Here is an 18,792-nt window from a genome sequence, read left to right on the forward strand (position 1 = left end):
CTTGCAGGATAGGTCTTTTCTCCATTTACAGATAAAGAAACTGAGACCCAGGGTTTTAGCAAGTGCCCAATGTCATAGCCAGTAAATGACAGATCCAGGATTCAGAGCATATCTTCTAGCTGTAAAGCCCATTTCCTTTGGAAAAATGCCTCCTGTCAGGATAAACAGCATTAGAGGGGCTAGAGCTGGTGATTTCAAACTTACTTCTCTAATCTCAACTTTTCACTTTTGCCAGATCCTGCAGCTCTGACCACCTAGCAAGACATCTCTCCTTGTCTTTCATTTACATCTCTTTAACATGATTCTAAATAAAGACAGCATATCCATCCTTAAACCTGGATCCCACTCAGTTATTCAACAATCACATGATTTACAACAGGTCAAGGACTGGGCTATGTGATGCCTTCAACTGACTCATGAAGCTTATAGATTAGAGAGAGACTGAAAAAATAATTGTATGAATAATTTATTAAACAGAGATAGGCAGTACAAAGCAAAAGCATAAGATGATATTATACAGGGAAAACTAATCTAACCAGGAAGATTCAGAGAGGTTGCACTGAGGAAGTGATCTTTAACCTGAAACCTGAAGGAGAAGTTAGCCAGTCAAAAGAGGAGAGGCTGGATCCTAAAAAGAGGACATAGCTGACGTACATGCTCTAAGGTGGAAAGGGACCAGCTGCCTTCAAGGAATACAAAGACTAAGCAGGGAGGTTGGGAGTGAGGAACAGAATGAACTGCAAATTAGAGTAGACAGGTGGGCAGGCTGCTAAACCACAGGCCATGAGGACTTTGAGATTTAAATTGGGGATAATGAGAAGCTCCTGAAGGGTCTTAAGCAGGAAAAGGACATGATCATATGTGTGTTTTTAAAAGATCCCTGTAACCATTGTGTACCACAGACTAGAGGGGCCAGGCATGGAAAGGGGAGCCTGTTCCGATATAGCAAAGACCTCTAGTTGTCTACCCACATATCAATTGCTCATCAGTAACGGAACCCTGACTTTTATTGGGCACATTGGTATGCAGAACAAATGGCTATTTCTTAGCTCCCTTTGCAGCTAACCATGCCAGGAGGTTAAGTACTAGTCAATGAGACATAGACAGAAGTCTTGTGGAACAGAAGGGAAGGCTGTTGATGGGAGCTGACTCAGGTAGAAGAAGTCCCTTCATGCTTTTCCATCTTTCTTCCTTCATCCAGCCTGCAATTCAGACAAGATGACTAGAAATTCAGCAGCCATCTTGGGCCAAAATAAAAAATAGAAGTTAGGATGGTGGGAGGGAAAGACAAGACCCAAGATCCCTAGGTTGGAGCCACCATGCCAGTTCAGGACAGCCTGCCTCCAGTATTTTTACTTCCACATTGAAAGAAAGAAAAAAAAACTCCATTTGTTTAAGCCATTATTATTTAGTGGTTTTAGATGGCATATAGCTTAACTCAGTCCTAACTGATTCAGAGGCTACTGTGTTCACCCAGGTCCGCAGGGGTGGCTTGGGCCATGGTGCTGGCAGAGGCGGGGAAGAGTGGCAGGAGTGAGCTGTATCTAGAACGTACAGTCAACAAAGCCTGTTGACAGTCCCACCGCGAGAGAGAGTCAGGGAGAGGGGTAAGTTCTGACCAACTCCCAGGTTTCTGGTATAATGACTGAGCTTGAAATGGTGAGGGACATCTTGAGTTTCTTTTCAGACATTTTGAATTTGAGCTGCCAAAGTAAACTCTTATACTTCCAAACAGATACCAGGCTAGGAAATGCAAGTTGGAAAAGTCATCAGTACATAAATGCCACCCAAAGCCAACGAACGGAAAGGACGGTGTCGCCTAAGGCGAGTGCAGAGCAAGGAAAGAGGCCCTAGAACAACTCTTTTTTTTTTTTTTCATTTGTTTAAATGACAGTAAAATGTTTTCTTGAGCTGATAGGCTTATGTTATAGCTTTTATTATTGAGTTTTATTGGGGTGACACTGGTTGATGTAACTATACAGGTTTTAGGTGCCTCGTTCTACAACATATCTCTGTACACTGTATTGTGTGTTCACCTCTCCCTCGAGTCCAATCATCGTGCATCACCATTTATCCCTTATGCCCTCCTCCACACACTCCCCACCTCTCCATCCCCTCCAGCAATCACCACACTGTGGCCGTGGGGGAGGTGGGGGAACACCAGCTCTTGAAGGAGACCAGAAGAAGCAGCCGGAAAGGATGCAGGAAAGCCACAGAATTCACATGAGGAGAGAAGTGACAGCCATTCCCTGCACGAACAAGAAGGGCTAGGGGCCATCAAGGAGGCAGGGAGATCGCTTCTAGTTGGCCTTGTAAGAACAAGGAAGAGAGACCTAAGAGACACAGACAAGCCAGGAAGAGAAAGGAACCTGGGAAGCATGGTGTTCTGAGAGGCTGGAGTTTGGGGAGGAGGCTTTCAGACAGAAGAGAGACTGTGGAGGAGCCTACACTCCAGGGGAAAGGGAAGAAAATCCTCCCCTTCCCCAGGCCCAAGCACCCAGTCCGCAGCTCCTCAGCTCAGGGAGAGGGTCACGGAAGGGGGGGAGCCCCACAATGTGGCTTGTTTAAGGTAGACCAGTTCTCATTCACCACAGTCAAACTTCTTGCAAACATTTATCTTTACTGTCTCATTGTTACTTAAATAAAGTTTTAAAGGAGTGTGGGATAGAGGATAAGGAATTTTACTTACTCAAATCAGCAAGAAAAGTAAAAAAGAAAGAATGGGTCATTATCCACTGAGGGTTAACAATAACAGCAATATTACTAACTTTTCAAGGCTCACTATATGGCAGATTTTGCTTTAATTTCACTTAGTGCATGTTTTAGATGCATTCTCTCAACTGACGACCTCAAAAACACTATGAAGTAGTGACCACTAATATCTCGTTTCACAGATGAAGAAACCAAGGCATGGAGTGGTTAAGTTCACTTGTCCAGTGCCATATAAGCTAGTGAGTGACAGAGCCCAGGACTGGAACACTGGCTGTCTGACATCAAAACCAGTGTTGTTTGGTTTAGTAAGAAAATCTGTTTTTTCTAACTCTAAAAGAGAACATGTCTAGCTATTACATTAATTAGTGGAAAAATCATTAAGCAAAGCCATAGGCAGGAAAACAGTTTCTAGTTCACTTGAGAACTGAGGGAACTGGTCAGAGAGGTGGTAAGTTGTTTTTCTTTTCTTTAACTGGTCTGGTAACTAAGAATGAAAGGAAGCCGGCTTTGAGTCAGCTCAGGGTGGCCTGGCCTGCTCTTTCCCAGAACCGACCCTGTGGGGCAGAGCCCCCCGAAGGTGCCTGTGACAGCTGGATACTGGGCAGACAATTCAGTCCGCCCTGCCCATGAGAACAGAAGAAGGTGGCCCCCACATGTGACCCAGACGCAGAGGAGGTCAGGTGGAGAAAACTGTTCCATTTTTAGTCAAAGTTCACCCATGTAAAAGTGAGTCTGAGGCAGTGTGTCTGCGGCACTGGAACAAAAGAACCAATATTTCCACTGAAGACACAAACAGACCTCAGTGCTGCCAACGACGACCTTTCAAGAGACAAAAGTCACTGAGAACTCAGAGTCGGGGTAACGAAGCCACCCTGAGAGGTGTGAGCTAAGCGGCCACCACGGATCGGGATTTGGAGCTGCTGGGTTAAGCCAGACACTTCACAAGCACTTCTCAAGCCCAGAGGCTTTACCGATGACACAGACACGCACGGGCGCGTCCATGAGGATCTGCACCACCCAGAGAGCCATTATTAGAAACCCACCATGTATCAAGTTCTGTGCAGGCGCTGGGAGAGGAACAGCGGTGTAATGATAAGCAGGCATGATCTCTGCTCTTTTCCAATTTTCTCCCATTTTTGCACTTGGTTGGTGTGCAGAAAAGAGTTAACACAGCAGGCCTGTAACTGCTATACTTAGAAAGGCCTGCTTGCCTTTCTCCAGTTGGCCTTTGGCTAGCCGCCGGGGACCTGGACCTTGGGAAGGTTCCCACTATTCCCAGCACTGATACGAACACCTCATTGTGCCTAGACTGTATTGACAATGTGGTTTATGCTGAATATCTGCTTTTCCTTTTGGAATGTGAAATTTGGGTACATGCAAGGCAGACGGTGCCTATATAACTCACTAGTCTCCAATAAAAAACCTTGGGCAAGAGTTTAGCAGGCTTCGTGGTAGGCAATATTTCACATGTGTTGTCACAACTCCTTGCTGGACGGTTTAAAAGCTCATCCTATGTGGCTCCATCAAGAAAGGATTCTCACAAGCCCATGCCTGGTTTCCTCTGGACTTCACATCCTTTGCCCTTTGCTGGTTTTGTTTGGTCTCGTTTTGCGCTAATAAATGATAGACATGAGTATAGTAATAATCTGAGTTCTGTGAGTCCCCCTAGCAATTAATCAAACTGGAGTGGGTGGTGCCTCAGAGATCCCCTCAGCCCTCCAGAACCACCTGGTAAACTGGAAGGAGCTTTGGCGTAAGAAAGACCTCATTTAAATCCCAATTTTGACACTAGTTGTGAATCACTGAGTTAATTAAATTCTCAAAGCCTTGGATTTCTTTGAAAATAAGATAGTGAAACTTGCCTCAGAAGATGAGTGTGGTGAGGATTAAATATATAGTAGACAGTCAATATACATTATATTCTTTTTTCTTTAGACTAACATTGGAATGGCACCCCCATGGTTGAGCCGCGCCCAGCATGCACAACACCAGGCAGCCCCGCGGAGGCTCACTTCACCATTCCTCCCTCTCACTGATGTGCTGGAGTCAGCTCGTGCCAGCTCACATGACAGTCTATCGTGTGCCCCATTTCCTTGCTCCACTTTCAGTGCCACGGTGGTGGCTGGAAATTGAACATGGTGAGAGTACTTACACCATGGAAATTGGCAAACGCGAAAGAATCATAAAAAGAAAAGAAAAAAGAATCAGGGCTTCTCCCTCAAATTCCAGTTACTAAACATTTACTACCACACCACTGCCTCTTTCATTTAAAAAATCAACTTAATGATGAAGTTTCTCCGAGATAGGTTTTACTGCCTAACCAAAGACAACAAGCATGTATGCATTTTAAAAAAAGAAATAGACTACATTTAAAGACCCTCAATGTTATTAGGTATAAAGAAAACTCAAATCAAAAACACAAGGAGACACGGCGTCACATAAACTCGGATGGCTAGAGTAAACGAGAGATAATAACAAGTGTCTTAAGGAGGATGTGGAGAAATTGGAACTCTCATACACTCCTGATGGAAATGGAAAATGTCGCAGCCCCATTGGGAAACAATATAGCAGTTCATCAAGATGTAAAACATGACCCAGCAAAGAGAAATGAAAATACATAGCCCCCACAAAAATGTGTACATGAATATTTCTAGCAGTTCTATTCACAATACCCCAAAGGTGGAAACAACCCAACTATCCATCAACAGATGAATTAATAAAAAAAAATGTAGTGTAGACACATAATATAATATTACTTAGTTATAAAATGGACTGAAGTACTAATGATTGAACCATGAAAACATTATGCTGAATGAAAGAAGCCAGTCTACAAAAGGTGACATATTGTAGATCCTATTTATGTGAAATGTCCATAATAGGCAATCCATAGAGACAGGAAGCAGATTAATGGTTGCCAGGGGCTGAGAGGATGGGGGACTAGGGATTGGTTACTTAATAAGTGCAAGGTTTCTTTGACTTTTTTTAAAGACCCATTGTTTTTCTTTGTTGGCCCCCCTTGCACCAGTCTTGAGGACTCTATATCTATTTATTTATACTGGCAGCTTGACTTCTGCACATTTTAGTGACCCTATTTGATAGCTCCCAGCTGCTTTCTTTTTGTCTTGAAGAATGACCAATGCAGTTTTTTCAGGTGTTAATTACATAATTTTGTGCCATCTGGATTTATATGATCAAATATCTTCTGACTTTTCAGATGATTTATAGATGGTAGCAATCAAATCAACATTAAGTAACAGTGATAGCTCATTATTACAAAGATGCAAAATGTCTTCACCACCATTTTCTAATTAGATCTTTACAACTGTGTGAAATAGGTAAGGCACACGCTAGAAGTGAAAGTGCATGATGTTATGTGTAGAGTTTAGTTATTTAAAATCATGGAATAAAAACTGTTATCAAAGAACCTAATTAAAACTCTTTCTAAATAAAAACAAAACAGAAAATATTTCCAGTGCAGTGCCAGTGTACTAATGGAAGAAATGGAAGCCACATGTTGACATGTTAAGAAAGCATTAATTAAGTTTCTTTTGTGTAATCTTTGTGAATCTCAGTGCTGAGAAAGTTTTACTGTAATGTAGGAATCATTACTGTAATGTAGAATCCATCCTGGATTATCTCAAGATGTACAGAAGAAAGTAACTCACTTTTACTTTCAAAAGATGTTTTAGTAAATTTATAAATGTATTGTAAAATAAGGGAAACTATGAATTCTAAGTTTCATTGATTTCTTTTTTTTTTTTTTGCCCCGATCACTTTATTTTTAATTTTAAAAAAATATTTAATTCTCCATTTACCCATTATTTCCATTTGCAAACCCCACCTTTAGCAACCAATCTTTTCTTTTCCTTTCTTTTCTTTCCTTTCCTTTCCTTTCTCTTTCTTTTCTTTTACCAATCTATTTTCTATAGATATAAACTTGTTTTCTTTAATAAGATTACACATATAAGAGAGATCATATGGTATTGGTCTTTCTCTGATTTATTTCACTTAGCATAATGCCTTTGAGGTCTAGCTATGTCGTCACAAATGGCAAGATTTCATTCAATTTTATGGCTGAATAATATCCCATTATATATATCACATCTTCTTTATCCATTGGATACTTAGATTGTTTCCATACTTTGGCTATTATAAACAATGCTGCAATGACTGGCAACTCATGCAATGGAGCTGCATATATCTTTCTGAGTTAGTAAATCATTTTCTTTGAGTAAATACCAGAAATGGAATTGCTGGAAAATACAGTAGTTCTATTTTTACATTTTTGAGGAACCTTCATAGTTTTCCATAGTGACTAAACCAATTTATATTCCCACCAACAGTGCACAAGGGTTCCCTTTTCTCCACAGCCTTGCCAACACTTACTATTTCTTGTCTTATTTATAAAAGCCATTCTGACAGGTGTGAGATGATATCTCACTGTGGTTTTGCTTTGCATTTCCCCAATGATTAGTGATATTCAGCACTTTTTCACACACCTGTTGGTGAGCTGTATATATTCTTTGGGAAAATGTCTATTGAAATATTCTGCCCATTTTTAAATTAGATATTTTTTTTGCACTATTGAATTGTCTGAGTTCTTTACATATTTTGGATATTAACCTGTATCATGTACATTACTTGCAAACATTTTCTCGCATTCAGTAAGCTGCCTTTTCATTTTGCTGATGGTTTCCTATGTTGTGCAGGGCCTTCTTAGTTTAATGTAGTCCCACTTGTTTATTTTTGCTTTTGTGGCCATTGATTTTGGGTTCATATTTTAAAAATCATCACTACGACCTATGTCAAGGAACTGACGCCTATCTTTTCTTCTAGGAGTTTTATGGTTTCAGGTCTTACATTCAAGTCTTCAATCCATTTTGAGTTTATTTTTGTGTATGGTGTAAGATACTGGTCCAACTTCATTCTATTGCAAGTGGCTGTCCAGTTTTCCCAATACTACTTATTGAAGAAACTGTCCTACATTGCATATTTTTTTCCTAAATAATTACCCCATTGTATATTCCTGGCTCTTTTGTTGTAACTTAATTGCCCATATATGCATGGGTTTATTTCTGAGTTTTCTACTCTGTTTCATTGATCTATGTGTCTGTTTTTATTACAATACCATACAGTTTTAACTACTACTACTTTGTAATATAGTTTGAAGTAAGAGAGCACAAAGCTTCCAGCTTTGCTCTTGTTTTTTGTGTTTGTTTTTTTATTAGTAAGTGAATTTTTTGGGATGACATTGGTTCACAAAACTCTAGAAGAAAATATAGGCAGTGAAATCTCAGACATCTCTTGTAGCAATAATTTTGCTAATATATCTCAAGGGAAACAAAGGAAAAATAAACAAATGGGGCTACATCAAACTAAAAAGCTTTTGCACAGCTTTGTTCTTCTTTCTCAAGGTTGTTCTGGCAAGTGAGGATCTTTGTGGTTCCGTACAATTTAAGGATTGTTTGTTCTCTTGCTGTGAAGAATTGCACTGAAATTTTGGTAGGGGCTGCACTGAATCTGTAGATTGATTTGAGTTATTATGGACATTTTAACAATATTAATTCTTCTAATATATAAGCATGAAATAACTGTAGTTTTCAGTAAACAGGTCTTTCAAACTCCTTGGTTAAATTTATTCCTATTTTTATTTAAATGGAATTGTTATCTTAATTTCTCTTTCTGATAGGTTTGTTATTGTTAAATAGGAATGCAACTGATTTTTATGTGTTGATTTTATTTCCAAAAAATTAAATGAATCAGTTTATTAATTCTAAAAGTTTTTTGACAGAATCTTTAGGGATTTTTTTTCATAATACCATGTCATCTGCATACAGGGACAATTTTACTTTGTCCCTTCTAATTGAATGCCTTTTATTTCTTTTTCTTACCTAATTCTTCTAGCTAGCACTTCCACTACTATGTTGAATAAGAGTGGTAATAGTGGACATTTTTATATTGTTCCTGATCTTGAGGAAAAAAGCTTTCAGCTTTTTACCATTTAGTATTATGTTAGCTGTGATCATCATACAATTTTATCCTTTATTTTGTTAATGTGGCCCATTACACTGACTGATACATGTATGTTGAGGCATCCTTGCATCCTGAAATAAATACCACTTGGTCATGGTGTAAGATCTTTGTATTGTTAAATTCACTTTGATACTATTTTGTTGAAAATTCTTGCAGCTATGTTCATCAGGACTATTAGCCACAATTTTCCTACAACATCCTTGTCTGCTTTTGGTATCAGGTTAATGCTGGCCTTGTAAAATGAGTTTTAAAAAGTTTCTTTCTCTTTTGTTTTTGGGATGATTTAAGAATAATTGATATTAATTCTTCTCTGAATGGTAGAATTCAACAGTGAAGCTGTCTGGCCCTGGACTTTGGTTTGTTGGGAGGTTCTTGATTACTAATATGATCTCCTTACTGATATGATCAATGTATTCATATTTTCTATTTTTTCATGATTCAGTCTTGGCAGGTTGTATGTTTATAGGAATTTATTCAATTATTCTAGGTTGTCTAGTTTGTTGGTGTATCAATGTCCACAGAAGTCTCATATGATCCTTTGTATTTCTGAGGTCTCAGCTGTAACTTCTCTTTCATTTCTGATTTTATTTATTTGTGTCTACTCTCCTTTATCCTTGGCTACAGATTTGTCAACTTTGTTTATGTTTTCAAAGAACCAGCTCTTAATTTCACTGAGCATCAGCCCTAGATGAGGTTGCCAGGTGGATCCCAGTCTAGGTGCATATGGGAGTCTATCTCCCCTCCTCTCACTAAAAATAAATAAAATAAAACACCAAAAACAATTAACATACTGGCAATAAAGACATACCAAACAGTAATTACTTTAAATGTAAACTGACTAAATTCTCCCATGAAAAGATATAGACTGTCTGAATGGATAAAAAAATAAGACCAAATCTATATGCTGTCTACAAAAGATGCACTTTAAATGTAAGGACACACAGACTGAAAGTGAAGGGATGGAAAAAGATACTTAAAGCAAATGCAAATCAAAAGAAAGCTGGGGTACCTATACTTCTGTCAGACAAAACAGACTTTAAAACAAAGATGGTATAAGAAACAAAGGGCAGGCATACATAATGATAAAGGGGTCAATCCAACAAGAGGCTATAACTCTTGGAAACATTTATGCACCCAATATAGGAGCACCTAAATATATAAAGCAAATATTAACAGGGCTAAAGGCAGAAGTAGCCATCAATACAATACTAGGGATTTTAATACTCCATTTACATTGGACAGATCATCCAGACAGAAAATCAGTAAGGAAACATCAGCCTTAAACAACACATTAGCCAAGATTGACTTAACAACATATACAGAACATCCCATCCAGAAGCAACAGAATACACACTCTTCTCAAGTGCACCTAGAACATTCTTAAAGTTTCTGTTTGGGGTGATGAAAAAGTTTTAGAACCAGACAGTGGTCACTGTTGCACAATCTACCGCATGTACTTAATGCCACTGAATTGTATGAACACTTAAAATGGTTACAATGGTAAATTTTGTTATGCGTATTTTACTGCAATAAAAAAATCATTAAGAAAAATCAAAAGTCAAGTCACAAGTACAAACATGTTTTTGCAAAAGATATACAAACAATGGGTATTGACTCAGAATATTTATTTTATATCTCTAAAAAACAAATAAAAAAAAAACCTAATAGGAAAAAAAGGGAAAAAGATCTAAATGGGCACTTCAACAGAGAGAAAATGCCAATAGACAATGAAAATAAGTACACACTCATTCATCTTAGTAATCATAGAAATGCAGGTTGAAAAAAATAGTGAAACACAACTACAAACATACACGCACATATGAGAACTTGGCCACCCAGGGGCAGGGGTGAAGCCCAGAGCTAGAACAAGAAAGGCCCAAAGTCTGTACACAGAGTGGGGAGGGGCAACTCTCCTCTTCTATTCCACATAGCCAACAACCACTGCAAATAGATCTGAATGCTTAATAACTATTTTAAGATCTGAGAATTATATTTGACCATGAGAGATTCTAGTGGTCACATAATCTAATTCCCTCATTTAGGGTGGAAACTGAGGCACTAACTGGACAACTGACCTTCCCAAGGTCCCACTAGCAGAGCCAGAATATACCCTAAACCAGGGGTCCCCAAACTTTTTACATAGGGGGCCAGTTCACTGTCCCTCAGACCATTGGAGGGCCAGACTATAAAAAAAACTATGAACAAATCCCTATGCACACTGCACATATCTTATTTTAAAGTAAAAAAAACAAAACAGGAACAAATAAAGTATTTAAAATAAAGAACAAGTAAATTTAAATCAACAAACTGACCAGTATTTCAATGGGAACTATGGGCCTGCTTTTGGCTAATGAGATGGTCAATGTCCGGTTCCATATTTGTCACTGCTAGCCTAACAAGTGATATGACGCGCTTCCGGAGCAGTGACGCGTCCTTCCCGCGTCACCGGAAGTAGTACTGTGTGAGCAACAGTGCGCTTTGCCGCACCACCAAATACAGTACTCCTCTCACTGACCACCAATGAAAGAGGTGCCCCTTCCGGAAGTGTGGCGGGGGCCGGATAAATGGGGCCCCCATGCGTACAGAGGGCCATAGTTCGGGGACCCCTGCCCTAAACCCTCTAACTCCTAGTTCGTGTTCCACTGTGCCCTGGTATCTCAATGTGCAGGGAAATAAGAGGAATATAAGTCAACTTTTATCACTTCCCACTCATATCCTCCAAAATTTTCCTGTCGCATTAAAAAATAAAAATCCAGTCTTTTTCATGGTCCACAAAGCCATCCATGTATGATTTTGCCGTAGTCTCAGGCCTCTTCCCCTCTATCCCAGCACATTCCGCTTCAGCCCCTTGGCCTCTGCTGTTTCTAGAGCAAAGAAGTACCTGCTGCCTCCCTCAGGGCCTTGCATTCCTGGCTTATCTGCTGGAACACCCTCCCCTAGCCTATAAGTGAACTGCCTTGCTCTTCCTAAGGTCTTCAGGTCCTGATCATGATCACTACAAGATAACCAAACACCACCAGGCAAGCTCCCCAGACCCTGCTTTACTTTTCTTCAAGGCAGGAAGATACCTGGTGTATCTGTACAACACCATCTGTCCTCCTCCTCTAGAAGGTCAGTTCCGTATGAGCAGGACATTTGCTTTATATGATATATTCTTGTCCGCAGAGCCTAGAACAGTATCTGCCACAGAGGAGTCTTAAACTATTTTTTTAATGAATTAATTCAAGCAAAAAAGAATGTTTTTTGGCTAAAGTTAGGGTAGTGATGTCTGTGGAATCCTTCCAAGGCCTGGATTTGCATCTTACCACCCCACCAATAGTAGCAGTTATGAATTACAAACCTAGGTTTCTCTACTTCTACATTTTACATTTCAGTTGACTCAGAAAGTTTAATGTTATTAGTTACATATGTTCCTCCACCATTTCCCACCAATACCTCTCTCTGTCCAACACACACAATGTGTAATTCTTTCAGCAAAGAAAGACTTAATCCCAACTTTTTAAGTGTTACTGTTAAGATTACTTTTATTTCTCCTAATTTCATTATTTTCTTCTCACAATTTAGATTAAATCTAATAAAAAATAACCCTTTTATAGTAATGTTGGGAATGGAATACTATGTCTCTATGAAATGTTTAGAAATAACATACTGATTGGTTACAAAATAGATTTATAAAAATCTATTTATAACAGTTCCTGGCATATGATTTTATTATAATATCAACAATATCCAATTACAAAAAAACATATCATAAAAAATAGCTATTCCAAGACTAACTACAACCATAAAATACTCAGAAATACATTTAACAAGGTAAGTATGTAACTTTAAAAAGAACTCTGAAACTATTAAAGAAAAAAAATTAAGTGAATTATATAGACATGTATTACTTAGCTATTGAAAGGAAAACTTTGAAGAACATAAACCAATTATAAATATGCTTGTTTTTTAGCTGTTTTACAGTGGAGATGCTTGAGTGTATTTCACTTGCAAAATTTGTAGATAATGTCATATATTAGAACAAATAAAGTCTTTAGTGCTCCACAGAAGTAGATCCAGATTTTGAACGACCTGACGCTTACACATTTTTGGAGAGAAGGCTCTCTTCTTTAAAGTGAAAAATTATGAAACAAACTGCTGGGGATCTTTCAGGGACCTAAGAAAAGGGTGTGGAATTGAAAGGCTCTAATGCTTACATTTCTTTAATGTGATTCAAGGTAGATCCATCTCTGGTATTATAAAAACATAAAACTGAAGCAACACCACATTTATCACAGCCAGCACTCTGTTGTGTGCCCCACAGATCAACATTCAGAGAAAAACATCCAGATCAGATGGTCTCCAACAAAAGTACCAACAACACAGGCTCAGAGATGCCGAGAATGCTAAATTGCCCCACCCCAAGGTATGCATTTCTACCAGTTAACAAGAAACGTGACCAATTAAAAGAGTGAATCACCTGAGATTAGTGACCTACTTAGGAGGAGTAAACATTTGTGCTTATTGTAATAATTTCTAAATCTGGGAAAAGCCAGATACAAGAACAGAAACTCGGCCCTGGCCGGTTGGCTCAGCGGTAGAGCGTCGGCCTGGCGTGCGGGGAACCCGGGTTCGATTCCCGGCCAGGGCACATAGGAGAAGCGCCCATTTGCTTCTCCACCACCCCCCCTCCTTCCTCTCTGTCTCTCTCTTCCCCTCCCGCAGCCAAGGCTCCATTGGAGCAAAGATGGCCCGGGCGCTGGGGATGGCTCCTTGGCCTCTGCCCCAGGCACTAGAGTGGCTTTGGTTGCGGCAGAGTGACGCCCCGGAGGGGCAGAGCATTGCCCCCTGGTGGGCAGAGCATCGCCCCTGGTGGGCGGACCAGGTGGATCCCGGTCGGGCGCATGTGGGAGTCTGTCTGACTGTCTCTCCCCGTTTCCAGCTTCAGAAAAATACAAAAACAAAAAAAAAAGAACAGAAACTCTGAAATGCATTATACAAAAAAGATAGGCCCTGGCTAGTTGGCTCAGTGGTAGAGAATCTGCCCAGCATGTATATAGCCCAGATTTGATTCTGGTCAGAGCACACAGGAGAAGCAGTCATTTGCTTCTCTAGCCCTCTCCCTCCCCCTTCTCTCTCTCTCTCTCTCTCTCTCTCTCTCACTGTCCTGCAGCCATGGCTTCACTGGTTTGAGCGAGTTGGGCCCTGGAGCTGAGGATAGCTCTGTGGAGCCTCTGCCTCAAGTGCTAAAAATAGCTGAGTTGCTGAGCAACAGAGTAATGTCCCCAGATGGGCAGAGCACCACAGTCGGGGGCTTGCCAGTGGATCCAGGTTGGGGAGGGAGTCTATCTCTCTGCCTTCTCTCCTCTTGCTTAATTAAAATAAAATAAAAGTGGGCAACAATGCAACCCACCTAGAATAACAGTCACTGATACTTACAATGGTACTTATTATATGCTAGGAACTGTTATAAATAATTCCTATTCATTTAGTCCTCACAAAGCCTATGAGGGAAATAACATTACCTGTCCCAATTTAAGGATGATGAAAATGAGGAAAAGAGAGAGTAAGTAACTTGTCCAAGGTTACAGCTAACAAGTAACAAATTTAGAATTTGAACCCAAGTAACCTGGCTCCAGAATACATACTCTATTCTCTAATTCACAGAAATTCTATTAACTCAGAGATAGACCTTAGACCACAACTGAAGTTTCCTATAATGAAGAAAGAATAGAAAACCAATGATAAGTTGGTTCTAGAACCTCAAGAAGAGCATTACTTCATCCAGTGAATGTGGTCCTGTTTCCTACAGATAGTCTGGTCATGACACCTATCCTTAGAAAATGATTTTGGTTTCTGAAAATTAAGAAATGACCCAGTTTTTTAAAAAATTCTGAGTCTTCAGCATCAAGCTACTCATCTTTTTCCAAGAAAATTCAAATCTCTACCTTTTATTTTTATATTGTTCTATAATCAATCCTAGTCAGGACTCAGTTAATCTAAAAATCAGTTATTTTACTATTTTAAAAACTGTTTAACTAATATATTACAGTAGATTTATATAGGTCTTTTTCAACTGTGATATTGTTCTCTGCTGTTGGGATAGATGATGAAAGTAATAAATTCGTCTTTGTGTTACTTGTGAGTTTTCTCTTTAACAAATCAAAGTGTTTTAGAAAATAAATTTCATTCATATTACTTAACCAAACCTACTTTGAAGTTCTTAAGAGTTTCAAACTAAGTAACTCTTTTCAACTTCTTTCCAATAAGCACTCACAGAAAATATGTTCCTTCTCTGCATCTCCTCTGCACAACTCTAATTTACTGAAATGCGTAGGCTCCCACCACCCCACTGGGGTACAGCGAGGAAAAAAGAAGCACAACTCACAAACTGTCATAGGACATTCTTTAAAGGCAACAAAGGGAAGGAGGAAGGAAACGTGCACAGAGGTGGTCAGTGAAGTTACTGTTTAAGGAAGTAGCACAATGTGGTTTAACAGCACACTAGCCAGAAAGATAAGACATTTTGTTTCATCTGCTCAAATGACATACATGTCTGTCACTTCAGAAAAGGAGCCTTGGCAATTCCTGAGTTTCTCCACTTTTAAAATACACGGTAGACAAATTTGTTGGTTATCTACTTTATAGAGATGCTAAGGAGAACAGAGCATGACAAGTATGTATGTAAAACCCCTGTACTTTGTGAAATCTACATTATGGCAAAGTAAAGAGTAGAAGGAAACCTCAAAATCCTGTAGGTACAACCACCTGTGTTACACCTGGAACCCACGGGCCAGTGAAGGTAAAGAGTCCAAAGTCATCAGAAATGCATGCACAAGTGCAAACAGCAGCGGCACATAAGGACGAGGACTCTGGGTCTCAAGAGGCGCCCTCACAATAGCATAGATGCAACATAAGAAAGTCTGAGTTATGAACCCACAAAAGTAGAACTCTCACTTAATCAGACTGTAAAGCCAGAAGTGCTCATCTTTTTGTTCCTCCATCCAAGCATTCTGTACATACTCACTAAATCTTTGTGGTACAAAAGATGAATAAGCTAAAACAAATGGGCTGAGTCCTATGTAACAAATAGTATAAGTGGATAGACAGAAATATACTTCTGTTAGGAAATATAAGTACAGATAAAGATAGAGCTATAGATATACATAGAGACACATATACATACACATATCATATGTGTATTTCTCTAAAGGGAGCAGAATTCACATGTTACAGTCCCACTAGCAGGGACTTACACCTATCCATGTTGTTACTATTTGCAGCGACAAATAAAAGAACAGAACAGCTCTACCTACGTGATTACTTGGAAAAAAGATAGAATGGAAAATGTTTTCTCAGACAACTAGGATAATGAGAAGAAAGTTCCTTTCCCACAATATATTAAAAATCACTAGAGATTTCAATTAAGTCTCTGACATAATTTTATTTAACAAACAACTTACATTGCATATATTTTGTGCAATTTTCCATTTTTGGTGTTTATCAATGTAGAATCATGCACCTGTTATAAACAGTTCTCTAAAAATAAAAATAAAAATTCAAGAAGTACACAAAGAGCAATGGTAAAAAGACAGTAATGATGTTTTTAATTCTCTGAGGTAGTTATCAAACTTAAATATTTATCAGAAGTACAGAATATTCACAAAACTCAAAGGCTAACAGAGGCAGCAGGCATTCTCCTAAAAGAGAATTAATTACTGAGTAACAGAGGTGCTTCTAAGCTCCCTTCTGCCGACAATCCTTAAATATACTGGACCAGCATCAACCAGTGGCTAAGAGTCAGTGTCCTAAACAGTCAGAAACAACTCAAAATGCAGTTTCACTTTCTCATGTGACTTATTCTGACAGCTCGTACCTTAACTGTTTATAATAATATCCACATTTTAGCTTTGGAGAAAGATTAATACTAATAAATACCAAATAAAAAATAGTTGTTTCCAAGCTTAAATAATGCATTGCCTCAAAAAAATGAAATGGAACAAAACTGCACGGAAAATCAAAGTCACAAGGTCTCTAATGTCTCCTTTGCTTCCTCAAATATGTACTAACCGATCATCATCATTGCAACTTACTGCCAACAAAATCTTTTGGAGAGCCTAATATGTGCAAGGTATTGTGTGATATGTTTAAATTATGAGGCAATGATCTCAGCCTTTGTTATTGCTATGTACTTGATGAAGGGGAAAAAGGCAATAATAATAACACAAAAAAGGCAATAATAATAATATAAATTTAACAGCAATTCACAAAGGGCAAGGCATTTATAACCAGAGAGATGGAAAGGTCTCCCACTTAGGAGACTTGAGGTGGGACACAGGTAGATAGCAGAGAGGAGGAGAACTGTTAGTCACAGCAAGAGCAAAGCTTCAAAAGCAGAAAAGTGACAAGTATTTTTAAGCAAAGGGGTCTGAACAGTCACTAGATGGTGTCCATTCTGTGAGCAACCGTATTATTCAAGCTGTATAAGTGCCCCCACCTTCTCAGGCAACCCAAACACATCCTTTCCAGAGTTCCCCGCCCAATAGCTCATTGTGCAATAGAGACAAATGAAACTCAGATTAAAAAAATCATCATGTCAAGAATAGTTCTTTTTTAAGGTTTTATTTATTGATTTTACAGAGAGAGGAAATAAAGAGGGGAGAGAGAGAAGTATCAACTCATAGTTGAGTCACTTTAATTGTTCATTGCTTGCTTGTCGTATGTGCCTCGACCTTGTAAGCTCAGGGTTTTGAACCTCAGCATTCCAGGTTGACACTCTATCCACTGCTCCACCACAAACCAGCCTAAATATATCATAGTTATTTTAAAAAATAATCGCAGACCTGACTGAGTAGCTCAGTTGATTAGAGTATCATCCCAATATGCCAAAGTTGTGGTTTGATCCCCAGTCATGGCACATACAATAATCAACCAATGAATGCATAAATAAGTAGAAAAAGAAATCTCCCTCTTTCTCTCTAAAAAAATCAATAAAAAAAATTTCAACGTTATACACACTTCCAATTAAGATAAGTTTCTTTCAAGATAGGCAGGTGGGAAAAGAGAGGTGGGGAAAAACACTGCTTATTTCAACTATAAATCCATTTCCCAAATATTCTGGAAATTGTTCTCTTCATAATTGCCTTCAGTGCCTATAGCACAGTCTTTTGAATATATTCAGTGAAAAAAAACCTGCTAAATAAAACTTTGATGGAAATTTGGCTTTTTGATATCACTAAAAATTGCTAAGAGCTAAGTCTTATGGAATTGGTAATATCACTTCTGAACAAAAACACTGATTTTTCTTATAGCCTCTGTCTCTCTCATCATAATACAAATAATCAGTGATTAAACCACAACTATCATAGTTGGATCCTAGAGTGTTTTTCAAAATCTAAGATCTTTTTATTACTTCTAGTTTTAAGAAGAGCATGAGGGCCAAACCTTTGGTTAAGCTCCCTCTTCACTTACTAGTAATTCCTGATACTGTATTGTTCTTCATAAAATGTTTTACACGCCTAACAACTGTTCAATGCAGAAGAATAAAAAGTTAAAACTGGGGTGGGGGTAGAGAGAGAGAAACAGAAATAAGTGATTTTTACTCATCATAGTAGACCAGATTAAAATAATTTCTTTGGCAGGAAATTATGGTCATCCTAAAGATGATCCTGAGAATAAGAGTAGGAGAACAGGCTATAATAATGTTTAAATCTAATTTCACATTTGTGGACTCTCATAGACAATCACTGAGTATTCATGATAGAGTTAGAATTTTATAGTATGTAAGGAAAGACAGTATTTCATCCTTACATTTCTCTTCCTTTCACCATCGATATTTAAAAACTTTAGGTCTTGACCAACTAAATGCAACGCATGATCAGGGGTTAAACGATCCTGGACTTGGCGAGGGGAGGAGGTTGAGATACAGCTATAAAGATATCAGCAAAAAGGTAAGTGAAATTTGACTACAGAGTATAGATTCAATAATAGTATTATATCAATATTAAAAGTCTTGATTTAGATTATTGTAGTGTGGTTATAAAAGAGAAATGGTCTTGGTCTTAGACA

At 38.6% G+C, this 18,792-nt stretch overlaps 1 protein-coding gene across 4 annotated transcripts in view; it reads right to left on the minus strand.

Moving 5' to 3' along the window:
• TEC (tec protein tyrosine kinase) overlaps positions 1-18,792 on the minus strand; it is a 139,018-nt gene that overhangs the window by 86,355 nt on the left and 33,871 nt on the right. Inside the window, exon 1 of one of the 4 annotated variants that reach the window (XM_066384407.1) lies at positions 12,942-13,017. The exons of the other annotated variants lie outside the window; for them this stretch is intronic. The gene's annotated coding sequence lies outside the window, so the exon portion shown is untranslated. Of the gene's footprint in view, positions 1-12,941; positions 13,018-18,792 lie in introns of those variants that run through there. 4 annotated transcript variants of the gene reach the window in all.

This window comes from Saccopteryx leptura, chromosome 5, assembly GCF_036850995.1.
Source record: "Saccopteryx leptura isolate mSacLep1 chromosome 5, mSacLep1_pri_phased_curated, whole genome shotgun sequence".
In the NCBI taxonomy this organism is placed as follows: domain Eukaryota; kingdom Metazoa; phylum Chordata; class Mammalia; order Chiroptera; family Emballonuridae; genus Saccopteryx; species Saccopteryx leptura.